The sequence below is a fragment of the Staurois parvus genome, unplaced genomic scaffold (genome assembly GCF_062004578.1).
Source record: "Staurois parvus isolate SC_StPar_1 unplaced genomic scaffold, SC_StPar_1.0 ptg000449l, whole genome shotgun sequence".
NCBI classification, from domain to species: Eukaryota; Metazoa; Chordata; class Amphibia; order Anura; family Ranidae; genus Staurois; species Staurois parvus.
Window position 1 is genome coordinate 4,890,396 of NW_028318245.1, and position 22,011 is coordinate 4,912,406.

Sequence of the window (22,011 nt, forward strand, 5' to 3'; positions counted from 1 at the left end):
ACTCATCCCGGACCTTGCATTCACTATATCTGCTCGCCCCGGACCCCGCATTCACAATATCCGCTCATCCCGGACCTTGCATTCACTATATCCGTACTCCCCGGACCCCACATTCACTATATCCGCTCTCCCCGGACCCCGCATTCCCTATATCCGCTCTCCCGGACCCCGCGTTCACTATATTCGCTCTTCCCGGACCCTGCATTCACTATATCCGCTCTCCTCGGACCCCGCATTTACAATATCCGCTCTCCCCGGACCCCACATTCACTATATCCGCTCTCCCCGGACCCCGCATTCACTATATCCGCTCTCCCCGGACCCCTCATTCACTATATCCGCACTCCCCGGACCCCGCATTCACTATATCCGCTCTCCCCGGACCCCTCATTCCCTATATCCGCTCTCCCGGACCCCGCATTCACTATATCCGCTCTCCTCGGACCCCGCATTTACAATATCCGCTCTCCCCGGACCCCGCATTCACTTTATCCGCTCTCCCCGGACCCCGCATTCACTATATACGCTCACCCCGGACCCCGCATTCACTATATCCGCTCTCCCCGGATCCCGCATTCACTATATTCGCTCTCCACGGACCCCACATTTCCTATATCCGCTCTCCCCGGACCCCGCATTCACAATATCCACTCATCCCGGACCTTGCATTCACTATATCTGCTCGCCCCGGACCCCGCATTCACAATATCCGCTCATCCCGGACCTTGCATTCACTATATCCGTACTCCCCGGACCCCGCATTCACTATATCCGCTCTCCCCGGACCCCGCATTCCCTATATCCGCTCTCCCGGACCCCGCGTTCACTATATTCGCTCTTCCCGGACCCTGCATTCACTATATCCGCTCTCCTCGGACCCCGCATTTACAATATCCGCTCTCCCCGGACCCCACATTCACTATATCCGCTCTCCCCGGACCCCGCATTCACTATATCCGCTCTCCCCGGACCCCTCATTCACTATATCCGCACTCCCCGGACCCCGCATTCACTATATCCGCTCTCCCCGGACCCCTCATTCCCTATATCCGCTCTCCCGGACCCCGCATTCACTATATCCGCTCTCCTCGGACCCCGCATTTACAATATCCGCTCTCCCCGGACCCCACATTCACTATATCCGCTCTCCCCGGACCTTGCATTCACTATATCCGCTCTCCCCGGACCCCGCATTCACTATATCCGCACTCCCCGGACCCCGCATTCACTATATCCGCTCTCCCGGACCCCGCATTCACTATATTCGCTCTTCCCGGACCCCGCATTCACTATATCCGCTCTCCTCGGACCCCGCATTTACAATATCCGCTCTCCCCGGACCCCACATTCACTATATCCGCACTCCCCGGACCCCGCATTCACTATATCCGCTCTCCCCGGACCCCGCATTCACTATATCCGCTCTTTCCGGACCCCGCATTTACAATATCCGCTCTCCCCGGACCCCGCATTCACTATATCCGCTCTCCCCGGACCCCGCATTCACAATATCCGCTCTCCCCGGACCCCGCATTCACTATATCCGCACTCCCCGGACCCCGCATTCACTATATCCGCTCTCCCCGGACCCCGCATTCACTATATCCGCTCTCCCCGGACCCCACCTTCACAATATCCGCTCTCCCCGGACCCCGCCTTCACTATGTCCGCTCTCCCCAGACCCCGCCTTCACTATATCCGCTCTCCCCGGACCCCGCATTCACTATGTCCGCTCTCCCCGGACCCCGCATTCACTATGTCCGCTCTTCCCGGACCCTGCATTCACTATGTCCGCTCTCCCCGGACCCCGCATTCACAATATCCGCTCTCCCCGGACCTCGCATTCACTATGTCCGCTCTTCCCGGACCCCGCATTCACTATATCCGCTCTCCTGGGACCCTGCATTCACTATATATGGTCTCCCACAGTACACAGAACATGGATATGCAATTATTTTGGTAAATATAAACTGCTAAATCCCTTTTCTCAGCAGAAGTCTTGTGACTTCTATCAGTGTCCAGCAGAGCACTGGTTAAAGCTTGTAGGAGGAGCTTTCATTCTGCTCTAGGAGGATGCAGGACCCCTGACCACTGTCTGGACAGTGATGATTGGCACTGTGCTGATCACATGCATCCTTCCAAGAATGAAAATAAACTCTCTAGCAATACACACTAAACAGAGCATGTGCAGCTTGCCCCCAAGGCTCTGTTCTATCAGCAGAAGGATTGGGGACAGTAGAAGAAGGCGAGGATCAGAGAAGACAGGATCAAACATTTTTTTTTACATAATGTGGAAAATTAAGCCTTTCAGTTCCACAGTGAGTATAACAAACATGCTTTACTGCATATACAGACTGTTGTGGGTTTAGTAACACTTTATATGATACTTTTGCAAGAATGTATAGCTATGCAAATCATTTTTATCATACGGTTGTTCTGTGAATTGAACAAAACCATCTGTTTAATGCTACCATACATTTATTAACAGTATCAGCAGGCGTGTGTACATTTATGTTTACTCAGATAATCTTTACGTGTAAAACATTTCCCGCACTCCGAACACGGAAAAGGATGCTTGCCCATGTGACTTCTCTGGTGCCTATGAAGGTTTTCTTTCAATGTGAAACTTTTCCCACACGCTGAACAGGAAAAGGGATGCTCACCAGTGTGGCTTCTCTGATGAGCGAGTAGTTTGGCTTTCCTGGTAAAACACTTCCCGCACTCTGAACAAGAGAAAGGCAACTCGTCTTTGTGCCTTCTTTGGTGTCTAATAAGACTCCCTTTCTGAGTGAAAAGTTTCCCACACTCTGAGCATGAAAATGGACGTTCGCCCGTGTGAATTCTTAGATGTGACAGAAGTATGCTTTTCTCGGTGAAACATTTTTCGCACTCTGAACACGAATAAGGACGGTCTCCCGTGTGCATTCTCTGGTGCAACAGAAGTCTTTTTTTCCCAGGGAAACATTTCCCGCACTCTGAACATGGATAAGTATTCTCAGATTTGTGAGTTTTCTGGTGTGTAAGAAGTTCTGTTTTCTCAGTGAAGGATCTTCCACACTCTGAACATGTAAAGGTCACCCTAGTGTGAGATCTGAGATGAACAAGAAGTTCAGATCTTGTTTTGAAAGATGCCCCACATCCCAAACATGAGACTGGGTTCTCACTTGGATTAACCCTTCCATGACTCAAAGAAGACTCCCCGGGATTAGATGGGTCTGTTGATGTGTCTGCACTGTGAGAACCAAGCTGGATGTCTGAAGTAATAGCCTGTGATTGACCAGAAGATTCCTCAGGATTAGAGGCATCCATCGATGTAGACAAATGGTAAGGTGTGTGGAGATCGTGTGCATTGGGATCTCCTTCTGGTGAAGTCGGTCTTATTCCGCTATCTTTAGAGTCACATTCTGCAGATGATATCGGATTTCTCTCCGAGGTATTCCTGACATACCGACCAACTGTTGGTAAGCAATTTTTTTAATAAGCGTTAAAATTGTCAGAAATTAAGAAATTTTCTCAATAAATGTGTGTTCTTTTTTCAGTTTGTGGTTGGATTCCCCTGTCTGAGAAGGGCTTCACTGCTAAGGAACTGTCCCAGAGGAAACATTCACCTTACAAAATAGTCTAGTGACTTTCCTTTTGAGCCATCTGAAAGGGGCCTAACACTAAAATATTAATACAAAACCGATAAAGGATCAATGGAGATGGACCTTTCATATGGTGTCCAGTATCTCCTCCTCAATTGTTGGGAACATGACGTTATATTGAGGAATGGAGATGGACCTTTCAAATGGTTTACAGTTTCTACACCTCTTAATAGATGCGCGGTATTGTACTACACTATCCTCTCCATTGCTTTGGGTGAGATGGCTGTTATGTACTCACTCAATGCCTTTAAGCAGATCCTAGAATCCAGAGAGCTACTACGCTGGCTGCTTCAGCCTTGGCTTGAAGTCTACAGTTAGGCCTAGCTGAGACTATGGCTGAGTGGTTCCCTGGAGCCTTCCCCCTCTCTTGCTCTTTCTCTTCCTTCTGTTTTCATTTTTCCCTAGAGCCCCCGGCACAGGGGTCCTTCCCAGGCTTCTGAATATTTTTGGGCTACTTCCCCACCTTCTGGGCCCGCATTCCCAGGGATTAATAAAAGCTCCATGAATATTCACGCTGCAACCTCTGCCCATCTGCCCACTATGTCCTGGAAACATCCCATGAGTTCCAGAAGACAGGAGAAGGTAACAAGTTCACATCCTGTTAAGCTCTGCACAGCCTACTTAATCAATTTACCGCTACTCCTCTGACTATAGAGAAGCCAACTAAATTTACCTGCCAAACTAGAAAACTAGGCGGGTGCTATAAGTGTGCTACTTACTTGTGTCCATACGTAGAGAAGATTCCTCCTCTTTATTTTTCATAATCATCTCCCCCTCCTCCACAGACTGCTGATCTCCACTCAATGTCCCTTCTTCTTCCTCTTTAACCTCAACTTTGATTTCTTTACGTTCTTCACCCTAAAACCCCAAAGATGGTGAAATAAAATATGAAAAAGTTACTGCAAATAAGAGATGTCACCTCATAGTTTAATCGCTTCTGGACCGCCTGCTTGCACTTTCCTGCAGAGGAGCTGGCCCGTGCAGGCATGATGACGTCAATGGCTGCTTCTAGGTGTAGGGCGTGCACATGCGTGCTCCCCCACCAACACTCGCTGTGATTATACACTGCGGATGTCTGTCAGTAAGTCCTGGCCAGTGGTTCATGGCCAGAACCTGCTGATCAGCTGTGTCCAATGACAGCCCTGAGCCCTGTGTTGGAAATCAACACAGGGCTCTGTACAGAGGAAACAATCTCTCTGTTTCTCATCCTTGAAAGCAGGGATGAGAAACAAAGAAATCTCTTAGTAATAGCAGCACACTTTACATTACAAATAGTTAGGGACACATTTAACCCCTTGATCGTCCCAGATGTTAATCCCTTCCCAGCCAATGTCATTAGTACAGTGACAGTGTAAATTACTATCCCTGATCACTGTATTAGTGTCACTGGTGATGTCAGTGGCAGTTAGTGTCAGATTGCCCCGCCGCACTATGGCAGTCCCATTATAAGTCGCTGATCACCGCCATTAGTAGTATAAAAAAAAAAATTTCAACTATATATACTGTACCATAGTTTGTAGACGCTATATTCCAGTATCTATACCATAGTTTGTAGACGCTATAACTTTCAAGCAAACCAATCAATATACACTTATTGGGAGTTTTTTTTATTACCAAAGACTTGTAGCAGAATACATTTTTGGCCAAAATGTATGATGAAATTTGATTTTACCCTTTTTTGTTTATTGGATATGTTTTGCAGAAAGTTAAAATTATTTCAAGTTTTTCACTTTTTTAAATTTTTTGGTCTTTTTTTCATTTAAATAGCAAAAAATAAAAACCCAGTGGTGATAAAATACCACCAGAAGAAAACTCTATTTGTAAGGAAAGAAAGGATACAAATTTTGTTTGGGTACAGTGTTGTATGACCGCGCAATTACCAGTTAAAGTAGCGTAGTGCCGGATAGCAAAAAAATAGCCTGGTCATGAAGGGGGTAAAACCTTCCGAAGCTCAAGTGGTTAAAATGATCTTCAGTTTCTACTGCTCAGTCCCATCTACCTGATCATGATGAGGGAGGTTGATATCTTCCTGTATGGAATCCCGGGAATCCAGAGGACCACCCTCTTCCAAAGACTGCTGATCTCCACTCACCAACGTCTCTTCTTCTTCCTCTTTAACTTCAACTTTGATGTCTTTACGTTCTTCACTCTAAACCCCAAAGATGACAGAATACAACTAAGGACCCCGACAGGTCTTAATATAAATAAATATAAAATTAGGCACCAAGGGGTGAACTTTAAGGACACTGCCCAATTGCCAAATTTGCTGTTAAGGGCTGTTTAACAGAAAGTGTTCCTTCCTTACAGCAGGATTCCCATACTGGGGTGTCAGCATCATCCAGCATTTATAATAAAAATATAGCCCCCTGGTTATTAAGCAGCCCCACTCGGGCTACACTGGATCCTAGCCTATTAGAATATAGTCTCTCATTCCAGAACATGATGGTGTTCACACGCTGCTCCTGCATCAACTGTATCTCCAGGTGATGGCCTGGTAAGTGCAGACAGGTACATATCCCTAGTGTGTCCATGCACCAGCTACTCCCAAGCAGCACAATGGTCTCCTTAGGAGGGTGGAGCCCGGAATCTCAGTCAGCTTTCAAATTATAAGACCTGTGCCCGTTCCACTCTCGGCAGGTGCTGATCGCCATCAAAACATGGACTCAAGGTTGGAAGCTTCATCCCACCAAATACTCTACAAAGCCTCTAGGCTCCAGAAACCAGAACATGATTTGCCAGTTCTGGAGAAAACTGAAAGGTCAGTTTTCTCCTAGTAAAACATCTCAACTTGCATGGGTGAGAACCTTGGGTGCCACCAAACCCTTCTTACACCGTGACACAACACAGCCCTGTCACAATATCTATATAAACTTAATTCTTCTCTCATAGTCGTCAATGGATAATTGTGATCCTTATGCATCAAAAAGATTGTATGGTTTTTTGTTTTTTTTTGCTGAAAGTAGAATACTATTTTCATTCAATATATTTTAAAGGACCCTCCACTTAGGTGAAAATAAATACATTAGATCCACATGCAAAAGACTTTCCCCAAACTTTTACCATACTCCAGAATTGCCCTGTTCCTGGACATGTCCAGGGGGCACTGGTAGAATAATTAACACGTAGATCCTCTCTACACAGAAGAGAGGGGAGGAACAAGTAGCTCCTTACAATCCTTTTTATCTACCTGATCATGGCGACAAATGGTGTGATTCTCCTGTGTAGAATCCCAGGAATACAGAGGATGGGGACATCTCTCTGGTGGGTTTGTGCCACTGAATGGCTCCATCTTAACATCCTTGAAGGGATCTCTGTGTCCTTCTGAAAACTCCTCCATCACATCAACCTCGTCATCTTCCTTTTTTATCTGTTCTCTAACCTTATGTGAGATGGTGTGACCTTCCTGCATGGAATCCCGGGAATACAGAGGACGGGGACATCTCCCTGGTGGGTTCCCATGGCTGGATCCATCTACCTGATGATGGTGAGGGATGGTGTGACCTTCCTGTGTGGAATCCCGGGAATACAGAGGACGGGGACATCTCTCTGGTGGGTTCCCATGACTGGATCCATCTGTAGGAAACACACACACTGACTGAATCCATTGTTTCTATGTGTTTATCAGATGATGGGGGATCTAGGTGGACCCTCCGTACTGCTCTCTCCTTTACAATAAAGTCTCCTCTTACCCGGTGATGTGAGGGGCGGCTGATTGTCCATCATGACGTCCTTGTAGAGGTCCTTGTGTCCTTCTAAACACTCCCACTCCTCCATGGAGAAATAGACAGTGACATCCTCACACCTTATAGGAACCTGACACACACAACGATACAGTCACCATCCAGACATATCCCTTGTCTGTTACTGGAGAATGTCCCAGAATTCCCGGCACTGCTCACCTCTCCTGTTAATGATCTTCTGGGTGACTTCTAAAATCTTTTTGTCATTGGGTTTCAGGCAGTGAGGTGGAGGAACTGTGATGGTTAAATTGTCATCAGACTTCACCAGAGGAAAACTCTGTTTTGACAGAGAAACAATGATGTCACGTGATCTCCCAGAATCCTCCTCACCTCTCAGGTCAGGTCTGTGTGTTACTAATAGAGATAAGAATGATGTCATGTAACCTCCCAGAATCCTCCTCACCTCTCCGGTCAGGTCTGTGTTTTAATAATAGAGATGAGTGATGTCATGTGACCTCCCAGAATCCTCCTCACCTCTCCAGTCAGGTCTGTGTTTTATTAATAGAGATAAGAGTGATGTCATGTAACCTCCCAGAATCCTCCTCGCCTCTCTGGTCAGGTCTGTGTTTTATTAATAGAGATAAGAGGGACGTCACGTGACCTCCCAGAATCCTCCTCACCTCTCCAGTCAGGTCTGTGTTTTATTAATAGAGATAAGAATGACATCACGTGACCTCCCAGAATCCTCCTCACCTCTCTGGTCAGGTCTGTGTTTTATTAATAAAGATAAGAGTGATGTGATGTGACCTCCCATAATTCTCCTCACCTCTCCAGTCAGGTCTGTGATTTATTAATAGAGAGCAGTGCATTGACACTGCTGGTCAGGGAATTAGATGGATAGTGGGAAAATAATTAGTGAGCATGTGAGTGGGATGAATTGACAGTGAAGAGACGTGTTGTGAAGTAGCTGGGGAAAGACGTGTTCTGAATTGGGAGCAAGGTGGTCGGACAGAGTTGTATTATGAAGAAGGTTGGGGGGTTAGAGGGATGATCTGTGACTGGGGAAGGACACATTGTTAATGAGGGGTGAGGTGGATATGAGGGACCTGGTTCTGGCCCACTTACTGATCCCAGTCCTCATCTCATGTATTTGAGCAATGAGACTCACCATTCCCACGCATCATCACTCCGATGATCACATTTCACATCTTCCAAGCTGGAGCCATGATGATCCGAGGTCTTCAAAGAGGAACCTGGTCCTGGCCTGCTTACTGATCCCTGTACTCATCTTATGTATTTGAGCAATGGGACTTACCATCCCCACCCACCATCGTTCCGATGGTCACAGTACCTGTTCGGCATATTTGGAGAAGTCTCTGTTTCAGACTTTCCTTGCGGCACTCCATGGTGGTTATTTTACATTTCCGAGTAAGACCTCCCAACATCTTCCAGGCTGGAGCCATGATGATCCGAGGTCTTCAAAGAGCAACCTGGTCCTGGCCTGCTTACTGATGCTTGTACTCATCTTATGTATTGGAGCAATGGGCCTTACCATCCCCACCCACCATCGTTGGATTAGTCTTTGTTCCAGACTTTCCTTGCGGCACTCTGCAGGGGCCATATAACATTTCACATCTCCAGATATGGGAAGTATGGGATTGAAGACCATCCTACATCTGCCTACTGGGAGCTGTAATCATCTGAGGTCTGAATGGAGCTGGAGCGGAGACGATTGCTTACAGTGATGGCCAAGTAGAGGAATATTTTCTGTGCTGGAGGTGGTGGCAAAAATGGAACCAAGATGCAGTGATACATCTGCCTGTGTTTTCATATCTGTCTGAGGATTTGTTTTAATAACTATACAAAGTATATACGTGAAGGTAACAGCATCTGCTGGAGATAAAATAGATGGAGGAAGAGGATGGACATGACGATGGAGGAAGATAACGGACATGACAGGGGGTTACTGGGTGTAAATAGAAAATATTGCTTATTACCTCCTCTGCTGCCAGTTCTAGCAATGTCTCCTTTCTACTTCCTCCCAACTCACCTCTCACCCCAAACTTCCTTTCTATACCATTTTTTAGTGCCCTGTTCTTATCTTACATCACTTCCTGTCTGTGCAGTCCATTCACAATAAGTGACATTGCCATCTAGTTGTGATTCGATAACTGCATTCTACGTTACACTGCATTTAATTTCTTATCTCTCTACTGCCCCCTTCTCTTTTATGTTGTATGTATTAAAAATAAAAACAATTACAAATCAGTTAAAACTAAATCAATGAATGAATGAAAAAAATAAAAAAACATTAATTTGATCTTTTTGGAGCCCTCGTTCCATGACTCAATATACCTGTGTATGACATGATACAACCTTTCCCATACATTTTTAACATTGTTATTAATATAATCAATAATGCAGATCTACATATCTGTATATACACTAAATTTCCAAAAGTATTGGTCTCCTGCCTTTCCACGCACATGACCTGGCCTCCCAGTCTCAGTCCGTAGGGTTCAATATTGAGTTGGCCCCACCCTTTGCAGCTATAACAGCTTCAACTCTTCTGGGAAGGCCGTCCACAAGGTTTAGGAGGGTGTCTGGGGGAAGGTTGGACCATTCTTCCAGAAGCACATTTGTCAGGTCAGGCACTGATGTCGGGGGAGGAGGCCTGGCTCGCAGTCTTCGCTCTAATTCATCCCACAGGTGTTCTATGGGGTTGAGGTCAGGACTCTGTGCAGGCTAGTCAAGTTCCTCCACCCCAAACTGGCTTCTCCATGTCTTTATGGACCTTGCTTTGTGCACTGGTGCGCAGTCATGTTGGAACAGGAAGGGGCCATCCCCAAACTCTTCCCACAAAGTTGGGAGCATGAATTTGTCCAAATGTCTTGGTATTCTGAAACCTTAAGAGTTCCCTTCACTGGAACTAGGGGGCCAAGCCCAACCCTTGAAAAACAACCCCACACCATAATCCCCCCTCCACCAAACTTTACACTTGGCACAATGCAGTCAGCCAAGTACCATTCTCCTGAGAACCGCCAAACCCAGACAGGTCCATTGGATTGCTAGAGAAGTGTGAATTGTCACTCCAGAGAACATGTCTCCACTGCTCTAGAGTCCAGTGGCGGCGTGCTTTACACAACGGCATCCGACACTTTGCATTGCACTTGGTGATGTAAGGCTTGGTTGCAGCTGCTCGGCCATGGAAACCCAATCCATGAAGCTCTCTACACACTGTTGTTGTGCTCATCTGAAGGCCACATCAAGTTTGGAGGTCTTTAGCTATTGACTCTGCAGACAGTTGGTGACTTCTGCGCACTGTGCACTTGAGCATGCACTGACCCCGCTTTGTCATGTGACGTGGCCTACCACTTGGTGGCTGAGTTGCTGTTGTTCCTGGTTGCTTCCACTTTCTTATAATCCCACTAACAGTTGAGCGTGGAATATTTAGTAGCCAGGAAATGTCACGGATGGACTTATTGCACAGGTGGCAACCTATCACGGGACCACGCTTGGAGTCACTGAGCTCCTGAGAGCGACCCATTCTTTCACCAATGTTTGTAGAAGCAGTCTGCATGCCTAGGGGCTTGATTGTATACACCTGTGGTCATGGAGGGGATTGGAACACCTGAATCACATGATTTGGAGGGCAGGGACAATACTTTTGGTAATGTAGTATGTGTGTGTATACTGTATATATATATACTGTATGTATTTCTATATATTTTTTTGCATTCTACTATTCATCTACTTTAGGTCAGGTTCCTCCTCTGGACCATTTACTGCTCCTATCCTTGGTCCTTTAGGTCAGAAGGTCTCCTTAGATGTAGTGAGTGCTGTCAGGGACATGCTGTTGCTGAGCTAGTGTAGATTCTGCACTTACCTGTGATTGGCTGAGCTGTTTTTGGTGGGAAACCCTGTCATCAATAGTCTGTCAACTGTTCATTTTAATGATTATTCTGTAGAACCCTGTTTCAGCAGATAATTGGAAATCTCTTCAGCCAGATTTATCTACATCAGCAAGCTTCAGGAGGGAAGGATTTACCTCAGAAGATCACACAACCTGCTCAGACGTCAGAGGAGAGATTACCTCGGGAGATCACGCAGCCTGCTCAGACCTCAGAGGAGAGATTACCTCGGGAGATCACGCAGCCTGCTCGGACCTCAGAGGAGAGATTACCTCGGGAGATCACGCAGCCTGCTCGGACCTCAGAGGAGAGATTACCTCGGGAGATCACGCAGCCTGCTCGGACCTCAGAGGAGAGATTACCTCGGGAGATCACGCAGCCTGCAAAGACCTCAGAGGAGAGATAACCTCGGGAGATCACGCAGCCTGCAAAGACCTCAGACGAGAGATAACCTCGGGAGATCACGCAGCCTGCAAAGACCTTAGAGGAGAGATAACCTCGGGAGACCAAGCAGCCTGCAAAGACCTCAGAGGAGAGATAACCTCGGGAGACAACGCAGCCTACAAAGACCTCAGAGGAGAGATAACCTCGGGAGATCACGCAGCCTACAAAGACCTCAGAGGAGAGATAACCTCGGGAGATCACGCAGCCTGCTCGGACCTCAGAGGAGAGATTACCTTGGGAGATCACGGAGCCTGCTCGGACCTCAGAGGAGAGATTACCTCGGGAGATCACGTAGCCTGCTCGGACCTCAGAGGAGAGATTACCTCGGGAGATCACGCAGCCTGCTCGGACCTCAGAGGAGAGATTACCTCGGGAGATCACGCAGCCTGCTCGGACCTCAGAGGAGAGATTACCTCGGGAGATCACGCAGCCAGCTCGGACCTCAGAGGAGAGATTACCTTGGGAGATCACGCAGCCTGCAAATACCTCAGAGGAGAGATAACCTCGGGAGATCACGCAACCTACAAAAACCTCAGAGGAGAGATAACCTCGGGAGACCACGCAGCCTGCAAAGACCACAGAGGAGAGATAACCTCTGGAGACAACGCAGCCTACAAAGACCTCAGAGGAGAGATAACCTCGGGAGACCACGCAGCCTGCAAAGACCTCAGAGGAGTGATTACCTCGGGTGATCACGCAGCCTGCAAAGACCTCAGAGGAGAGATTACCTCGGGAGATCACGCAGCCTGCAAAGACCTCAGAGGAGAGATTACCTCAGGAAATCACGTAGCCTGCAAAGACCCCAGAGGAGACATTACCTCAGGAAATCACACGGCCTGCTCAGACCTCAGAGGAGAGATTACCTCAGGAGATCACACAACCTGCTCAGACCTCACAGGAGAGATAACCTCAGGAGATCACACAACCTGCAAAGACCTTAGAGGAGAGATTACCTCAGGAGATCACACGGCCTGCTCAGACCTCAGAGGAGAGATTACCTCAGGAGATCACTTGGCCTGCTCAGACCTCAGAGGAGAGATTACCTCAGGAAATCACACGGCCTGCTCGGACCTCAGAGGAGAAATTACATCAGGAAATCACGCGGCCTGCTCGGACCTCAGAGGAGAGATTACCTCGGGAGATCACGCAGCCTGCTCGGACCTCAGAGGAGAGATTACCTCGGGAGATCACGCAGCCTGCTCGGAGATCAGAGGAGAGATTACCTCGGGAGATCACGCAGCCTGCTCGGACCTCAGAGGAGAGATTACCTCGGGAGATCACGCAGCCTGCTCGGACCTCAGAGGAGAGATTACCTCGGGAGATCACGCAGCCTGCTCGGACCTCAGAGGAGAGATTACCTCGGGAGATCACGCAGCCTGCTCGGACCTCAGAGGAGAGATTACCTCGGGAGATCACGCAGCCTGCTCGGACCTCAGAGGAGAGATTACCTCGGGAGATCACGCAGCCTGCTCGGACCTCAGAGGAGAGATTACCTCGGGAGATCACGCAGCCTGCTCGGACCTCAGAGGAGAGATTACCTCGGGAGATCACGCAGCCTGCTCGGACCTCAGAGGAGAGATTACCTCGGGAGATCACGCAGCCTGCTCGGACCTCAGAGGAGAGATTACCTCGGGAGATCACGCAGCCTGCTCGGACCTCAGAGGAGAGATTACCTCGGGAGATCACGCAGCCTGCTCGGACCTCAGAGGAGAGATTACCTCGGGAGATCACGCAGCCTGCTCGGACCTCAGAGGAGAGATAACCTCGGGAGATCACGCAGCCTGCTCGGACCTCAGAGGAGAGATAACCTCGGGAGATCACGCAGCCTGCTCGGACCTCAGAGGAGAGATTACCTCGGGAGATCACGCAGCCTGCTCGGACCTCAGAGGAAAGATTACCTCGGGAGATCACGCAGCCTGCTCGGACCTCAGAGGAGAGATTACCTCGGGAGATCACGCAGCCTGCAAATACCTCAGAGGAGAGATAACCTCGGGAGATCACGCAGCCTGCAAAGACCTCAGAGGAGAGATAACCTCGGGAGATCACGCAGCCTGCAAAGACCTCAGAGGAGAGATAACCTCGGGAGACCACGCAGCCTGCAAAGACCACAGAGGAGAGATAACCTCGGGAGACAACGCAGCCTACAAAGACCTCAGAGGAGAGATAACCTCGGGAGACCACGCAGCCTGCAAAGACCTCAGAGGAGAGATTACCTTGGGTGATCACGCAGCCTGCAAAGACCTCAGAGGAGAGATTACCTCGGGAGATCACGCAGCCTGCAAAGACCTCAGAGGAGAGATTACCTCAGGAAATCACGTAGCCTGCAAAGACCCCAGAGGAGACATTACCTCAGGAGATCACATGGCCTGCTCGGACCTCAGAGGAGAGATTACCTCAGGAAATCACACGGCCTGCTCAGACCTCAGAGGAGAGATTACCTCAGGAGATCACACGGCCTGCTCAGACCTCAGAGGATAAATTACATCAGGAAATCACATGGCCTGCTCAGACCTCAGAGGAGAGATTACCTCAGGAAATCACACGGCCTGCTCAGACCTCAGAGGAGAGATTACCTCAGGAGATCACACGGCCTGCTCAGACCTCAGAGGAGAAATTACATCAGGAAATCACACGGCCTTCTCAGACCTCAGAGGACAGATTACTTCAGGAAATTACACAGCCTGCTCAGACCTCCGAGGAGAGATTACCTCAAGCGATCACACAGCCTGCTCAGATCTCAAGGGGAGAGATTACCTCGGGAGATCACACTGCCTGCTCAGACCTCAGAGGAGAAATTACATCAGGAAATCACACAGCCTGCTCAGACCTCAGAGGACAGATTACTGCAGGAAATTACACAGCCTGCTAAGACCTCTGAGGAGAGATTACCTCACACAGCCTGCTCAAACCTCACATAGAAAGTCTTATCAATTCGTTCACAGCATCCCATGGTTTGTGCTGTGGTACCCATGATACTTCATCTATTGCCCGGGATTCCAACTTTGCCAGCATGCTTTGCTGTATTGATGCTAAGAGTGATGGTGGCATCTAGTAGAGTAGTGGCCCAAGCAGGAGAACAAGTGATGGACTGAACACATTGTGCTGCTTCCTCCATTGCCTAGAAAAAAGAGCAAAGCTTACTACAGCTGTGAAAGACAGAGGTCCTACCTGGATTTTTACCAGGCTACCCACTAGCCAGGAGACGCCAAGGAGAGAAACTGCAGGAGTCCATGTCAGAAATGTAGTAAAGGTGAACTGCAATACCAGGCATTAAATGACTGACATTTGGGATGGGTGGAGCTTCTGCCCACAGAGCTAAGACGCTATCCCTAGGTTGGGGTGCTGGAACCCAGGGTGAGCAATGCTGTCACCTCACTATATCCGCTTTCCCCGGACCCCAAAATCACTATATCTGCTCTCCCCGGACCCCGCATTCACTATATCTCCTCTCCCCGGACCCCGCATTCACTATATCCGCTCTCCCCGAACCCCGCATTCACTATATCCACTCTCCCCGGACGCTGCGTTCACTATGTCCGGTCCCCCACAGTACACACAGCATGGAAATGAAATTATTTTAGTAAATATAATAATACCTTTTCTCATCAACAGTATATAGCAGTATTGTGCTTTCAAATGAGCACTGGTTAAAGCTTGCAGGAGAAAATTTTTTTCTGCTTTAGGAGGATGTAGAACCCCTGACCTCTGTCTGGACAGCGCTGATTGGCCCTGTGCTGATCACATGCACTCTCCCAAGAAAAAAAAAAACCTCTCTAATAATACACAATAAACTGAGCATGTGCAGAATGGTTATGGGTTCAGTCTGTCTTATCAGCGCGGACATTTGAACAAGAGGAGGATCAGAGAAGACAGGATCAAACAGCCTTTTTACACAATGTGGAGGATTAACCCCTTAGGCTCCACAGTGAGTATGACAAGCATGCTTTACTGCATCTACAGACTGATTGTACTGTTGTGGGTTTAGTAACACTTTAACCAATCGTCTGTTCGAGGAAATGATGAAAAATGTACCTGCTTTAATCCTCGCTCCTTCAGACTTCCTCCTCATTGTGCCTCCAATCCACCAAAGCCTTTTCTGTCCACAACTCCCTGAAATCATCCTTTACAATGCAGGACGCCGAGGGCCCTCTAACAGCCCGGAACGTCAGACCGTGAAGGAGAATGCCGAATGCCAAGGAAACCAGGAATAGGATATGTTCGGTTTATCACCTTATTCATGACTGGACGTGTGCGGTTTGTTTCGTTCCGAATCCAAATTTTAGTAATTCGGAGATTCAGATGTATCCAAATTTCTCAATTACAACAGTAAGGAATGTAAACGAATCCAAAATAACAAATAAAAATTTTGTCATTAGAAAAACGAAATCGAAAACAAATTCGATCTGTAAACACTGATTTCCTTCTGTGTATTAGTGTTAGAATATAGCCATCTTCTGAAATTTGAATTTAAAAAAATGGAATAAAAACAGAATAGAAAATAAAGTGATAGAAAAGAATAGATTAGAAAATAAAGTGATAGAAAAGAATAGAATATAGCAGTCTTCAGAAATTTGAATTTTGAAAAAAAAATAGAATGGAATAAAACAGAATAGAAAATAAAGGTACAGAAAAGAATAGACTAAAATAGAATATAGCAGTCTTCAGAAATATGAATTTTGAAAAAAGTAGAATGGAATAAAACAGAATAGAAAATAAAGTGATAGGAAAGAACAGAATAGAAAATAAAAGGTACAGAAAAGAACAGAATAGAAAATAAAGTGATAGAAAAGAACAGAATAGAAAATAAAATGATAGAAAAGAACAAAATAGAAAATAAAGGTACAGAAAAGAATAGAATAAAACAGAATATAGCAGTCTTCTGAAATTTGAATTTAGAAAAAAATACAATGGAATAAAACAGAATAGAAAATAAAGTGATAGAAAAGAATAGAATAGAAAATAAAATAAAGGTACAGAAAAGAATTGAGTAAAACAGAATATACCAGTCTTCAGAAATTTGAATTTTGAAAAAAAATAGAATGGAAGAAAACAGAATAGAAAATAACGTGAAAGAAAAGAATAGAATAGAAAATAAAGGTACAGAAAAGAATAGACTAAAATAGAATATGGCAGTCTTCAGAAATTTGAAAAAAATAGAATACTTTTTCAACTTTTGTATATATACTGTATACTGTTTGTATATTTACGAGAAACCCAATAAAAATTGTTAATAGAATAGAAAAGATTATAGAAAATTAAAGAATTAAATAGAATAGAAAATCATCGATGTACCTTTTTGTTATGTTTTTTTTTTTTCCTTTTTCAAACATACTGTTTGTATATTTACGTGAAAACCAATAAAAAATGTTAATTAAAAAAAATAGAATAGAAAATTAAAGAATAGAATAAAATAGAATAGAAAAGAATATTATAGAAAATTAAAGAATTAAATAGAATAGAAAATCATCGATGTACCTTTTTGTTATTTTTTTTTTGTCCTTTTTTAAACATACTGTTTGTATATTTACGTGAAAACCAATAAAAATTGTTAATAAAAAAAATAGAATAGAAAATTAAAGAATAGAATAAAATAGAATAGAAAAGAATATTATAGAAAATTAAAGAAATAGAATAGAGAATCATCGATATACCTTTTTTTTATTTTTTATTTTTTCCTTTTTCAAACAAACATACTGTTTGTATATTTACATGAGGTGATTGTAGCCGTATTAGTGCATTTGCGACAGGAAAAATTGAGTACTGTCCGTGATACTTTTTTTATTTGCACTAACATACAATTTTGAGGACAAGCTTTCGGGGAATGTCCCCTTCTTCAGGTCTAAGCAGTACGTGAAAACCAATAAAAATTGTTAATAAAAAAAAAATAGAATAGAAAATTAAAGAATAGAATAAAATAGAATACAAAAGATTATTATAGAAAATTAAAGAATTAAATAGAATAGAAAATCATCGATGTACCTTTTTGTTATTTTTTTTTTTCCTTTTTCAAACATACTGTTTGTATATTTACATGAAAACCAATAAAAAGTGTTAATAAAAAATAAAAAAAAATAGAAAATAAAGGAATTTCGAAATTTGAAAATAATAGAATAAAATAGAACAGAAATAAAAAAAAAATGTATAGCTATACAGACCATACGATCGTTCTGTGAACTGTAGAAATCCACCTGTTTAATGCCACTATACATTCATGAACAGTATCAGCAGGCGTGTGTACTCTGATGTCTAATGAGATATTCTTCACGCGTAAAACATTTCCAGCACATCGAAAAGGACGCTAGTTCACGTGAGTTCTCTGGTGTTTCTGAAGGTTTTCTTTCAATGCAAAACTTTTCCCGCACACCGAACAAGAATAGGGACGCTCCCCAGTGTGGGTTCTCTGATGAGCAAGTAGTTTGGCTTTCACCGTAAAACACTTCCCGCACTCCGAGCAAGAGAAAGGCAACTCGCCTTTGTGCCCTCTTTGGTGTACAATAAGGCTCCCTTTCTGAGTGAAACGTTTCCCACACTCTGAACAGGAAAACGGGCGCTCGCCCGTGTGAGTTCTTAGATGCGACAGAAGCACACTTTTCTCAGTGAAACGTTTTCCACATTCTGAACATGAATAAGGACGATCGCTCTTGTGCGTTCTCTGGTGCCACAGAAGTCTTTTTTTCTCAGGAAAACATTTCCCGCACTCTGAACATGAATAAGGATTCTCACTTTTCTGATGGAGAAGAAATTCTTTTTCTTCAGCGAAAGATTTCCCACACTTTGAGCAAGAAAATGAACTCTTGCCCGTGTGGGTTCTTAGATGTGATAAAAGTACGCTTTTCGCAGTGAAACATTTCCCACACTCTGAGCAGGAAAATGGACGCTCTCCCTTGTGTATTCTTAGATGTGATAGAAGTGCGCTTTTCTCAGTGAAGCATTTCCCGCACTCTGAACATGAATAAGGATGATCACTCTTGTGAGCTCTCAGGTGCAATAGAAGCCTTTTTTTCTCAGGGAAACATTTCCCGCACACTGAACATGAATAAGGATTCTCACTTTTCCGATGTATGAGAAATTCCCCTTCTTCAGCAAAAGATTTCCCACACTGTGAACATGTAAAGGTCACCCTGGTGTGAGATCTGAGATGTACAAGAAGTTCAGGTCTTGTTTGGAAAGATGCCCCACATCCCAAACATGAGAATGGATTCTTCCTTGTGTGAACCCTTCCATGGTTCAAAGAAGACTCCCCGGGATTAGATGGATCTGTTGATGTGTCTGCACTGTGAGAACCAAGCTGGATGTCTGAAGTAATAGCCTGTAATTGACCAGAAGATTCCTCAGGATTAGAGGCATCCATCGATGTAGACAAATGGTAAGGTGTGTGGAGATCGTGTGCATTGGGATCTCCTTCTGGTGAAGTCGGTCTTATTCCGCTATCTTTAGAGTCACAATCTGCAGATGATATTGGATGTCTCTCCGAGCTATTCCTGACATACCGACCATCTGTTGGTAAGCAATTGTCAGAAATTATTAAATCATGTATGTTGACCTAACAATCACATGATTCTGGCATGGAACTGGGTGCAACTGTAACAACAAGCCAGAGAAAGGATAACTGGAGATGGACCTTTCATATGGTGTCCAGTATCTCCTCCTCATTTGTTGGGAACATGACATTATATTGAGGAATGGAGATGGACCTTCCATATGGTGTCCAGTATCTCCTCATTTGTTGGGAACATGACATTATATTGAGGAATGGAGATGGACCTTTCATATGGTGTCCAGTATCTCCTCATTTGTTGGGAACATGACGTTATATTGAGGAATGGAGATGGACCTTTCATATGGTGTCCAGTATCTCCTCCTCATTTGTCGGGACCATGACGTTATATTGAGGAACAGAGATGGACCTTTCATATGGTGTCCAATATCTCTTCCTCATTTGTAGGAAACATGACGTTATATTGAGGAATGGAGATGGACCTTTCATATGGTGTCCAGTATCTCCTCCTCATTTGTTGGGAATATGACGTTATATTGAGGAATGGGGATGGACCTTTCATATGATGTCCAGTATCTCCTCCTCATTTGTTGGGAACATGATGTTATATTGAGGAATGGAGATGGGCCTTTCATATGGTGTCCAGTGGAAGCACTTTTCTCCTTTAAATTTGGAAAATGTATAGCGATACCTTTAATTAACAAATTAAGGGGAAATATATTGCAGCCTTTATATATACTCAAATAGAAATTAAGATTTCTTGATCCATATTTTATAGGCTTTTTTTTTTTTTGCCTCATTTGGATCAGAAAACAACAATTTTTCTGAGAATGGACCAAACATTTGAACTTAGATCATATCTATATCTATCTATAAATATAAAAATATATAAACAAACCCCGGTGTAAAGGGTTAACTGTTTCTATTTTAGAAGGGGTGATTGAAAAGTCAGCTGTTAATATGTTGTAGTGAGTTGATTTTATTGTTTGATAAAGAAAAAGAGACGCACTGCAGCAAATAAGCAATCTTCCAACAGGACAATGCCCCATCTTCTCGATGTCAGCATCGTCTGAAAACATTTTTACAGCATTTCAGTTAAGGAGGATTATGTTGAAAATACTTTTTTTTTTTTTTTTACCTGTGCTGATATGTAGAGACGAATCCTCCTGTTTACATTTCATGATCATCTCCCCCTCTTCCGTAGACTGTGTATCATTACCAACACATGTTTCTTCCTCTTTAACCTTAACTTTCATATAAATTAAGTCTTCACTCTACACCCGAAAATGATACAAATTAAAAAGTAAACAAAAATGATAGACATTGCACAGAAAGATGCAACCTCATACAGTTTGATGCAATTCTAAATTCTCGATGCTCAGTCCCATCTACCTGATGATGGTGGGGGATGGTGTGACCTTCCTGTGTGGAATCCCGGGAATACAGAGGATGGGGATATCTTTCTGGTGGGTTCCCATTACTGGATCCATCTACCTGATGAGGGTGAGGGATGGTGTGATCTTCCTGTGTGGAATCCCGGGAATACAGAGGATGGGGACATCTGTCTGGTGGGTTCCCATTACTGGATCCATCTGTAGGAAACACACACACTGACTGAATCCATTGTTTCTATGTGTTTATCAGATGATGGGGGATCTAGGTGGACCCTCCGTACTGCTCTCTCCTTTACAATAAAGTCTCCTCTTACCCGGTGATGTGAGGGGCGGCTGATTGTCCATCATGACGTCCTTGTAGAGATCCTTGTGTCCTTCTAAATACTCCCACTCCTCCATGGAGAAATAGACAGTGACATCCTCACACCTTATAGGAACCTGACACACACAATGATACAGTCACCATCCAGACACATCCCTTGTCTGTTACTGGAGAATGTCCCAGAATTCCAAGCACCGCTCACCTCTCCTGTCAGCAGCTCCATCATCTTCTGGATGACTTCTAGAATCTTCTTGGCACTGGTTCCCTCTGTTGTCAGGCAGTGAGGTGGAGGCCCTGTGATGGGTGATGTCCTGCGAAGACGGCTGCTGGGTGGTAAAGGCTCACCAGATATCTTCTTCACTACTTTATAATCCTGTGTAATAACATAAAGCAACAATTATCATTACACACTACCAAGAATATTTCTGTCTTGGCCAGTTAGATCATATTTTTAAACACATACATTAGAGTGATGTCATGTCACCTTCCAGAATCCTCCTCACCTCTCCGGTCAGCAAATAGATGACCTCCAGGGTGAGGTTCAATATCCTCTCAGTCATGTGTCTCTGGTTTTTGTTCATCTGCATTGAAAAAGTCATATGATTTAATGTTCATTTTAGACAGATTCAAAATTGTCAAGCATTCCAAATACTATGAGACAGTCCTATGATTATGGGCAATGTCCAACAGAGTTCACATAACCGGACTGGGCTTATGCTGACACTATCAGATGGAGTATCTCTTGGATAAACGGTTTTATATTTAGGATGTATCTGGTCTATAAACCAGAGGCTCCGGATGGACGGTTGGATAAATGGTTCTATATTTAGAACGTATCCGGTCTATAAACCAGAGGCTCTGGATGGAAGGTTGGATAAAAGGTTCTATATTTAGGATGTATCCGGTCTATATTTAGGTCGGAACATGTGCTTGAGTTAAATTACATCACAGTGACTATGGAGGAAAACGAGGGACATGACGGGGGGGGGGTTATTGGGTGTAAATATAAAATTATATCCTAATACCTCCTCTGCTGCCAGTTCCAGCAATATCTCCTCTCTAGGTCCTCCTAACTCACCTCTCACCCGGAATTTCCTGTCTGTACTTTACATCACTTC

The 22,011-nt window shown here is 44.9% G+C and overlaps 1 protein-coding gene and 1 pseudogene across 3 annotated transcripts in view; both read right to left on the reverse strand.

The window, feature by feature from the left end:
• The window catches only part of LOC149453413 (uncharacterized), a 77,319-nt gene that overhangs the window by 37,457 nt on the left and 17,851 nt on the right, over nucleotides 1-22,011 (reverse strand). The gene's annotated exons all lie outside the window — the stretch shown is intronic.
• On the reverse strand, nucleotides 2,461-21,480 carry LOC149453416 (uncharacterized; annotated as a pseudogene). The gene is made up of 7 exons (XR_016314702.1): nucleotides 21,397-21,480; nucleotides 21,096-21,266; nucleotides 20,886-21,009; nucleotides 20,570-20,769; nucleotides 20,316-20,451; nucleotides 17,967-19,176; nucleotides 2,461-3,067 (listed from the first exon to the last, which is right to left on the reverse strand). The product of XR_016314702.1 is annotated as an uncharacterized LOC149453416 (transcript).